Source organism: Mesoplodon bidens (assembly GCF_964165515.1).
Source record: "Mesoplodon bidens genome assembly, chromosome: 3".
Lineage (NCBI taxonomy): Eukaryota > Metazoa > Chordata > Mammalia > Artiodactyla > Ziphiidae > Mesoplodon > Mesoplodon bidens.
Window position 1 is genome coordinate 38,730,443 of NC_138178.1, and position 9,709 is coordinate 38,740,151.

Consider the following 9,709-nt stretch of genomic DNA (forward strand, 5'->3'; position numbering starts at 1 on the left):
GAAGAGAAGTCCCCACTCGCCACAACTAGTGAAAGCCCATGCGCAGCAACGAAGACCCAACACAGACAAAAATAAAAACAAATAAATAAATAAATTTATAAAAAAAAAACAGACAGCATGTCCTGCCTCTGCAGGGTGAAGAAAATGGCCACTGCCAGCCTTAAAGGTGATGTTAGGTTGGTTTTTTGTTGTTGTTTTCTTTTTCTTTTTCTGGTCAGGAGGGCAAAAATTTGTGAATAGCCCTATTCCTAAAGTGGAAGTTTCTTTTCATTTTTTGTTTTTTCAGAGGGGTGGCTTTGGAAGGTGGGGATCACTTCTACCATAGTGAAAGGAATTGCATGGCTTGACTGGATGGAGCACACAGAGGTGTGTTTCTGTGTGCCAGTTGCTTTCTCTGCTGCTTTGTGCTTCTCTGGGACTCATGAATAAGGTGATCTATATGAATGTATAAATGTATGTATATATATATCTTATTTCCAGGAGCTTCTGGTTTGCATCAGCCCCTGCTGTCAATCATAGAGAAAAGCCTTGTCCCTTCTCACATACGTAGTTCTTTTTAACCTCAATATAAAGATAAACAAAACAAAACAAAAAACCAACCCCCCCCCCAAATCAACAGATTCTAATTGACCCAAATTTGCCTAGATCTCACAAGAGGCCTAGCAGATTTCCCTCCTCACCCAAACCACCTTCTATGGGAGCCCCTTCCACTGTCTCCACACCCACACCTGAGCCAGAGCTTAGGGAGTGGCCCATCCCTGGGAAACTAGAGGTTGGGCCCCATGCCAATGCCCAACATCCTGTTCCCTAACTCTTAAAAGGCCTCTGCCAGCCCCTGGATGCCTCTCTTTAAAGGTGTGTGCCTGTCTGCCTGCTCAGTGTGCGTGTTTGCCTGTGTATGTGCATGTATGTCCGTGTGCACGCCGGCATTGGCACCATCAGCCCTTTACAGTGACTGGTGGTTGTGAAGACACCAAAGCCTTCTTCCTCTCCTGCTCTCAGTCACAAAGCCTCAGCATCTTTTGAGTCACCAGGCCCAGAGGGGCCAGGCAAGCAGAGCTGTTGGGGGAGGGGCAGAGGAAGGACCCCCACTGCTGCCATTCACTCCTGTACTGGGATGAAGCATGTGATCTTCACCTAGTGGCAGGTTAGGTGGAGGGGGAGAGCTCCCAGGAGGGGGTCCCCATGACAGGCAAATCTTAAGAAGCAATGCAATAAAATTCATATTTTAAGGCAAGACAAGAAAAATTTCAACATAAAAATTTTCTCTGCCCATTTGGGCCTCCTCCCTCCCCTCTGGTGTGCATTGTGTATCTGCATTATGTGTTAACCAGACCTCCCTAAGGGCAGAAATACCTGCTCCACCATAAAGAGCAATTTTCTTCTTCTGGCCTCAGCCATGTAACTCCTTAGAAGATAACACTACTTACTTATGACCTCATTAATGTCACTAGCTATATTATTTGCAATCTGCCTTTTTTACAAGATAATTGTTTCTTGCATTAACAAATGTGTGATTGAGCCTCTGATAAAAATAATGATGACCAGGTGACTTAAAATGATCGAACCTATGTATAGTCTATAAGATCCATGATTATAATAGTGACACTCTAGATTTGGAAAGAAGCAACAGGAGGGAACCATTTCCTGGAGCTGACAGACTAGTAAGACGGCTGGTCCAGAGGATTTTGGCTACTGTTACCAGGACTAGGTGAGTAACAGCACCTTGAGTGCCCTGAAATGGGCATTCCTAGCACCTTGGGACAAATTTGCGATGAAATGCCTCCCAAACCCTGGTCAAAATTAAGGCCGAAAGGGAGAGGATTGTGAAATAAAAAATGTTGCCCACCACCCAGTTCTGCAAGAATGAAGTCATTAGCCACTGCAGTCGCTGACCTACATCCACCCTGAAGGGAATTTATGTCGAACATCAGAATGAGACACAGTGATCTGGGAACACTGGCAGAACTGGCCGTCAGATAGCCAGAGTTTTTCAGGAGATATTTTTGTGAACCCAGTTTCTTGCATCTTCCCATACTTAGAAAAGCACTAAAACCATTAATTATGGTCTCTGGTCCTTTCGAAGAGCAATAACTTTGCCAAGATATGTGACTGGTTGCATGTACTCCTTCCCCCAAATCACATACATACTGGGCTCCTGCCTGACCTGTTCAGAACAGTTCTCAGAGCCCTCTGAAAGACTGTCTCTTGGGTCATATTCCTCAGGTTGGCTCAAATAAAATTGTCCATTTCTTTCTTAGATTGACTATTGATTAATTTTTCATCAACAAAAGCTAGTATGCATTGACCTCCCCCCAGTCTGTGTGCAGGAATGTCATATTCTTCTATTTTCCAGAATCAAATTGAACATAGCCCTGGGACCTCACTGCCCAGGAGGATGGAAATGCCTCTGTGGTTTAGTAAAAGAATTGCCAAGGATGTGCTCACCTGAGGCGCCCATTGTCCAAGCCTCATGGTTCATGAGGGCAGCAACTCCATCCCTCTTATTTGGTGGGGGTTAAGGGTCATTTGTCACAATTCCAAAGCAAGGTCCAGTCCTCTCACTATGGACCTCAAAAGAAAATTTAAAGGTCCTCTGCTTAGTTCAACCCTCTTGTCACAGAGAGGGTGCAGCTGGACCCCAGAGAGGGGGCAGGATTTGTCCAGAGTCACCCCGTGTATGGCAGAGTCAAAGACAGGACCCAGGTTTCCTGGTTCCCAGGCCGGCTGCCTTTCCACTGCCCCATGTTGCTTGTTACAAGTGTGGCAGCAGCTTCCTCCAGGCTGGGCTTATGCCCCATCCACCCTAGTTCTGCCACAAACCTGCCACGTCACCCTGAGGAGGTCACTCACTGCTGGGTGAGTCAGTTTCCTCATCTACAAGATGGGGGGCGGTGCCAGAGACCCCTGGTCCCCTCCCAACCCTGCCTCTTCCCGGTGCCCCTGGACTGTGCCAGTCTGGGAGACTCAGACGTGGAGGTGGAAGCCAGCTCCCTCCCCTCTGTCCATCATCTGCTTGTTTCCCTCTTGGCTGCTGCGTCCTGCTTATTGGTTACGTCCTTCCTGATTAGACACACCCTCCTTCACCACCTCCTGCTTGGCAGTAAACATACTTCTCTTTCACAACATGAGTTTCCTCAGTCACTTGCCGGTGGTCAGACTGTCCAGTGATTCTTTTCAAAATCACAAACTGCTTCCAGGTACCTCCCCAGTCTGAGGTCCCCCAGACGCCCTTGTTCCTGCACATTCTTGACTTCCCACTTCTTCAGAGTCCAGCTCAGCAGCCCCAGTGCTCTCGCCCTGTTTGGGGACCTCGTGTTCCTTTAGGGAAAGCAAAGTCCTTTCCGCTGGGATACAGAGGGGCTGATCCCAAGCAGAGCAAGAGGAAATGGAAGTCCAGAGTAAGAGAGAGGCAGATCCAGGGTCCTCGGCTGGGTCCACAGTCGCACGTGGTCCTGCCTCTGGTGAAGTGGCCCCACTGCCCTGGTCTGGTCCCCCTGGGGATGAACTATGAGTAGTCTGGAAGGCAGAGCCCAAGAGATCTGGTTTCTGGTTCCAATTCTGCCTCAGGGTAACTCATGACCACAGGTGAGTCTAGTCCCTGCTCTGAGCCTCAGTTTCCCACTCCTAAGGTGAGCAGATTGGGCTAAAATCATGGTCTGGAGCGCTAGGGTTCTGGTGAGGCAGTGGGGTAGCAAGTAGGGTGTTGGCCTCACCCAGCACCTTCTCTACCCCGAGCAGCCTGGCACGAATCAAGCTCCGCCCAAGATCTCATTTGAAAATAAGATTGGACACAACCATTGCTCATCTTTAGGATGCTGGTTCATAAGCCAAGGTACAGACAGAAGAGGGAGTACTATACAGCTGGGAAAAATGAGGATGCTCTCAAAATAATGATAAGGAAATATCTCCAGGATATATTTACTCAAAACAGTAAGATACAAAACGATGTCTAGCATGCTATTTGTATGTAACAAAATGGGGAGAAAAAAAATTAACTGGTATAAACTTGATCTGCATCAAGAAGCACGGGAAGGACTCCCGTGAGTGCTGTGGAGCAGTTACCTGGTACTGATGGGAGAGGGGAGATGAGGGGAGAGTGGATGGAGCCCCAGGTAGAAGCAAGGTTTCTCACTGTATGGTTTTTTAGAGCATTTTGATTTTGAAACATGTAAGGAAATTACTTTTTTTTTTTTTTTTTGCGGTACGCGGGCCTCTCACTGCTGTGGCCTCTCCCGTTGCGGAGCACAGGCTCCGGATGCGCAGGCTCAGCGGCCATGGCTCACAGGCCCAGCCGCTCCGCGGCATGTGGGATCCTCCCGGACCGGGGCACAAACCCGTGTCCCCTGCATCGGCAGGCGGACTATCAACCACTGCGCCACCAGGGAAGCCCAGGAAATTACTTTTTAAGACAACAAAATTTAAGTTTGAAAAATATACCATGTGGAGAAGAAGGGTCAGGGAAAGGATAGTTGGCCAGATGGTCTCCATATTCCCTGTAGCCTTGATGGACAGGCTGGGGGAGGAGCTGAAAGATGCCCACACATGCCTGTCTGCAAAGGCAGAGGGATGGGAGGCCCCTTAGGTCCCGGGGTCTGGGGCAGGGGATCTGTGGCACCCAAGCCCACCTGCTGGGTGGTCAGGGCCTCCCCCAGCCCTTTAGCACACACAGCTGATGGACAAGCCCCCCGGTTCCAAGGCTCAGGCCCTTTCCTAGCTCTCTGCCTAGCCTGGGCTCCCTGTCTAGCCTGGGCTTCCTGTCTGCGAGGCAGCGGCCAGAGCCGCCCCACCCAGTGGGTGGAGCCTCCTCCACACAGCGATGACTCCAGCTGACGCCAGCCCCAGACTGTGGCCTGAGCCGCGTCCAAAACAGAGTCCAGGGCACAGATGTTCCCATTTTCTGGCTCTGGACCAGCTTCTTGGAAAAATCACGGAGCCGGCCTTCCTCAATTTACCTTTGAGTGGAGAGAAGAGGGACCCTTTTCTCTTGCGGCCTCGGGCACCTGGCTCTCTGCCCTGGTTGGGGCAGCAGTGCTGGCTGCCAATCCATGCAGCCCTTGTCTGTGTGGCTGGCTCCTGTCTGAAGGTCCCTGTGCAGAAGCGGATGAGTGGAAAGAGGATGGTGAGGTTCCAATCAGCCCCTGCCGAAAATCTCCACACTCCTTCTGGCATTTTCTGGCTGGCTTGCCAATGGGAAGTGGTCTGGCTGACATGGGAGCGCTGCTGCAGGACCTCTGGGTGGGGCACTGCAGTCACAGCAGGACACACAGGAGCAAGGAGATGACTCCTGGGACCAAGAGAAGAGGGAAAGGGCTCAGCATTTACCAAGGTTCTATTACCTGCTGAGCTTTGCAAGGAGACAGACCTGTATTCAAACCCAGGCTCTGTCAGGGAGTAGCTGTGTGACCTTGTTTAAATTACATAATGTACTCTGAGCCTCAGTTTCATCATCTATAAAATGGGGATGACTATAATAGTATCCCTGAAGATGAAATGAAATAGAGGTAATAAGTCACCTAATCAGACATTTTGTACAAAAAAGTATTGGCTACTCTCTCCCTTTGGGTATAAATTTCAAGGTCAATGCCAAGCAAAGTTTAAGATCCAAACCCACATGACTGGGTTCAAATCCCAGCTCTGCCATTTACTACCTGTATGCTCTTGGGCCAGCTAACCTCTCTGTGCCTGTGAAAATGGGGACAGTGAGTACATAATTCATAGGGCTGCTGGGAAGAACAAATGAATCCAGAGCAATGCTTGACCTGCAGTGAGCACGACATGTGTGACCTCTTATAATTGTTGTGTCAACAACAGCCCAGCTGCAGCCCAAGTCCTCATGGACCCTTTCTTAGCTGACAAAACATGTGAGCTGTAATCTGAGGTCTCTTCCAGAGACAGCTGGACTGGTGAGGGTTTGTCCTAGTTGGCCTTTTCTGGGTCTGCTTCTGACCAGGGGTGGGGAGATGGGGAGTGGACGCTCAGGCCAAGCCCATCCCCTCACCTCCACTCCAACCAGCATCTGTTTCCCATAAAATGGTCTAGTGCTTTGCCTGGAAGGAGAGTGAGCTTCCTCAGGAAACAAAGTTCTCCAAAACCACCCATCTGGGCAACCAGGCTGCTCATGGGATGGGAGTGTGGGTCCCTCTGGGCCTCCTTCCCTCTTTACATTGGCCCTGACAAGCCTCAGGGCCAATGACACCCTCTTAATACTACCGCCAAGGGAAGTCACTCCCCTTGTCCCAGCTGCAGCCGGCCTACCCCTCAGGCTCCCTGCTGCCCACTGCTGCCAGCAGCACAACATCCCTCAGGCCACCTGGTGACCACAGTGGTCCAAGTCCATGCTGAGCTGGGGCCAGCTGCCCATCAGCCCAGACCACTGCCCCCAGTAACACTCTTGCTGCTAGTCTGGGACCACTCCTTATGCAAAAAGAAAGAGCTTGTGGTTCTTTCTGTCGCTTTGGGCAGAAGGAGGCACTTCCAGAATATTCTGTGTCTGGACCCTGGCAGAGGCTGGCAGGGCCCCAGATTCCTCCAACATTTCTTTCACCCTCTGCCCCCTACCACAGCACACTGGCACCCCAGCTTTCTTCTTCCCCCCCAAACTCAGTTTAAGCTTTGTTCCTGTTGTCAATTGGAACTTGCTCAAATATAGGCACATAAAGACAACATTTTCTATATCTTCAAGTAAATAGGGCAGGTCAGCCAGCAGCCCATTAGTAGGAAGCCATAACTTTTGTCTTGAAGTAAGCCTGATATGAGTATATTATTATGGCCCTCATAAAATAGAACGCAAAACTCTACATTAACTTTCAAGTAAAACAGGAGACTTCAAAGATAAACACTAGAATATAGATCCACCAAGTAAGGGTATTGTCTCTGTTGTTCATTAATATATTCTCAGTGCTGAGAAGAGGGCCTGGAACATGGCAGATGCTTGCTGACTGTATATAGCACAAGAGTACAGCCTGAGGATCCAGGCTGGACCTCCTGACCTATACATTCTAGCCCTTCTGCCTTTAGGGAAAATGTTTGAGAATCAGTGATTCGTGTGTTATTTCATTTCATCCTCCTAACAACTCCAAGGTATTGTGTGATGCACACCTCCCTGCATGGATCCATTGAGAACCTGAATTCCCCACCGTATTTGAGGATGCCTCCCTCTTTTGAGTCTTCGTGAGAGACTGGGCCTCACCCTAATAAGAAACTTAAAAGGCCAAACAAATATATGACCCGACGCACAAGTGGGGCCTGGACACACACATAAGGAACAGGTGACACACAGACATCAGGTCACATCAGAATTCCTTCTGCTGGGGCTTGAAGTAGCTAGCATCCAGTGTGTGCTTCCAATGGCCAAGGTGCCTGGACCAGCCTGCCCAGCACCACTCCTTCCTGGTCTGAGACTGTTCTCAGGTTGGTCCCTCCCTAATAGTTCTCCAAGCTACCCAGCATCCTTCTAGTATAGTTGTTCTCTGCTTAAGTTGCCAGAGAGGTTTTCTGCAGGGAATAATCAAGAATCTTCATGTCTAAAAGCAAGTGCTATTATTTCCATTTTCTGGATGAGGAAACTGAGGCTTACAGTAGCATTGCTTGAGCACAGTACTAATTGTGCCAGGCTGTCCTCTGGTCTCAGTTCAGGGATGGGGGGCAGGTTAGGCACGTAAGGGGAAAGGCCCTGAGATGACAAAGAGGAATTGGAAGAGTTCTCAGTGCCTGGAGAGAGGGAAGTGATTAGGCTGTAGAAGTAGAAAGGGCTCAGAGCATACCGGGCTTTGGAGGTGACGCTTTGGAGTTTGTGTTTCATCTTAAGAGAAGCCGTCAAAGGTATCTTAGTTTTTCAGTCCAAAGAGAAATTGAGGGAAAGGATGGAAATAAAGGCATCAGCTGGAAGCTTATGGCAGGTGTCCAGGTGAGAGGGATGAATGTATCACAAGTACACCTTTGTTCAAGGCTGCCTTTCACTGGGCAAGCCTCTGTGACCACCCCTCCACTTCATTGTCTCTGACCCTCACACTAACACTGGGAGGGTTATTATTACCCCCAATCTACAGATCAGGAACAAGAACCTCAGCAGGACTAGCACTCGGGACCTCCCAGCCCGGAAACCACTGAGCGGGGCCTGGCTTCCAGCCCTCTGCCCACCAGGTCCCGCCCTTCCCTCGGCTGCACCTCGGGCCAGGCTCCTGGGGCTTCCAGATGGCAGGGGAGCTTCAGCCGTGGTCGCTGTCTTCCAGCCTTTTCCTTCCCTTAGAGGAAAGATGCTAGCTCACATAGAAAGAATTTTTATTAAAAGTCTGCCCCTCCTTTCCGTAGACTCCAGTGAGTCCCGGGTGCAGTTAACTCTGAACCTCCAGGCCCGGCCAGCTCCCCCTTAGCCTGAGCTCTTCCTGCAGACGGAGGGTCTTGGGTGGGGGTCCGTCAAGCAGAACTGCTCCCGCCTCCACTGGAGGACACCTCGGGAGCAGAGCTGGGACTGGCTGGCAGGGCGGAGTCTGTATACCTCTGCCTCTGTCTGAGACCTAAACACTGGGGGGGATGGGCAGGGCAATGAAGAGGTGAGGATGTCCAGTCTTGAGCGAGGGACCAGCTTAGTGCCCTAAACTCAGGTCCCCAACAGCATCCCCTGGGCTCCCCAGCACCTGGGAACAGAGGCCAGAGGTTCTGCCAGGAAACAGCACATCGCTTGAACTCAGGGTGCTGGGCCCACGCCAGCGTTTGCCTTTTCTTCCACGTCTCAGCAAAGCTACTCAAACCCTCTCAACCCCCAGCAGGAAAAGCATATGTTCTTTACATATAGAGGAGAAATTGTTCCACGAGTGAGTAAGGTTCTTGGGCATGGAGCCAGGCTCATCCCTCAGCACTCTGGGCAGGAAGCAGGCAGCATTCGTACCACTCCTGGAACCAGACGGGGCTGCATCCTCACCTTCCAAGATCTTTGGATGGGGCCGGGCTCTGGGGAGCAGGGCTGGGACGTGTACCTGAAGACAGTTAGCAGGTCAGGGTAGAGAATCCTTTCCCTGCATAGAAGCTCTTTTCTCCATTCGGGCTGGGCTGTGGGCGGAGGAGGGAGGGAAGGAGGGAAGGCTATGGGGTTTGAGAGGGGCGGGCGCCCTTTCCAATCCCTTCCTCATTCCAGCAGCAAACAGGTCTGAGTCACAGGTGACCCAGGTGAGCTCAGAGAGGCAGGGCCACTTTAGACTGTCCTTTCCAAACACCCCAGATTCCCCTTGATGCCTTCAGGGTGAGGGGGCAGGAGGTGATCGCGTCCCTGTGTCATAGTTCATTCTGCCAGAGCCCCGTGAATGTACAGGTCTTTCCAAAGCCAGCCCTGGCCTGGAGGACCCTGCTGGTTCTCTGGGCTCAACTGAGTCCTGGTGTCTATTTGACTCATCTGTTAAGCGTCCACTGAGAATGGGGCTGGGGAATTGGGCAGAGAAGGGACGGGGAGGCCAGTGTTGGGGTGGGTGGAGGGGCAGAGGGGAAATTAGTCAGGCTCCACATAAGGGAAAACACTGAAGAAATTGGGGATGTTTAACTTGGAAAGTCAGAGACTCAGGGTTGAGATGGGAGACATGAAGATGATGTGAAGATGGGTGACAGGTCACCATGTAGAGGTGACACTGGATTTATCCTGGTTGGAAGCTTCAGTGGGGAAGCCCTGTGTGTATAGATCAGGGACCTCAACCCTCCCTCTGAGCAGTGCTTAGGA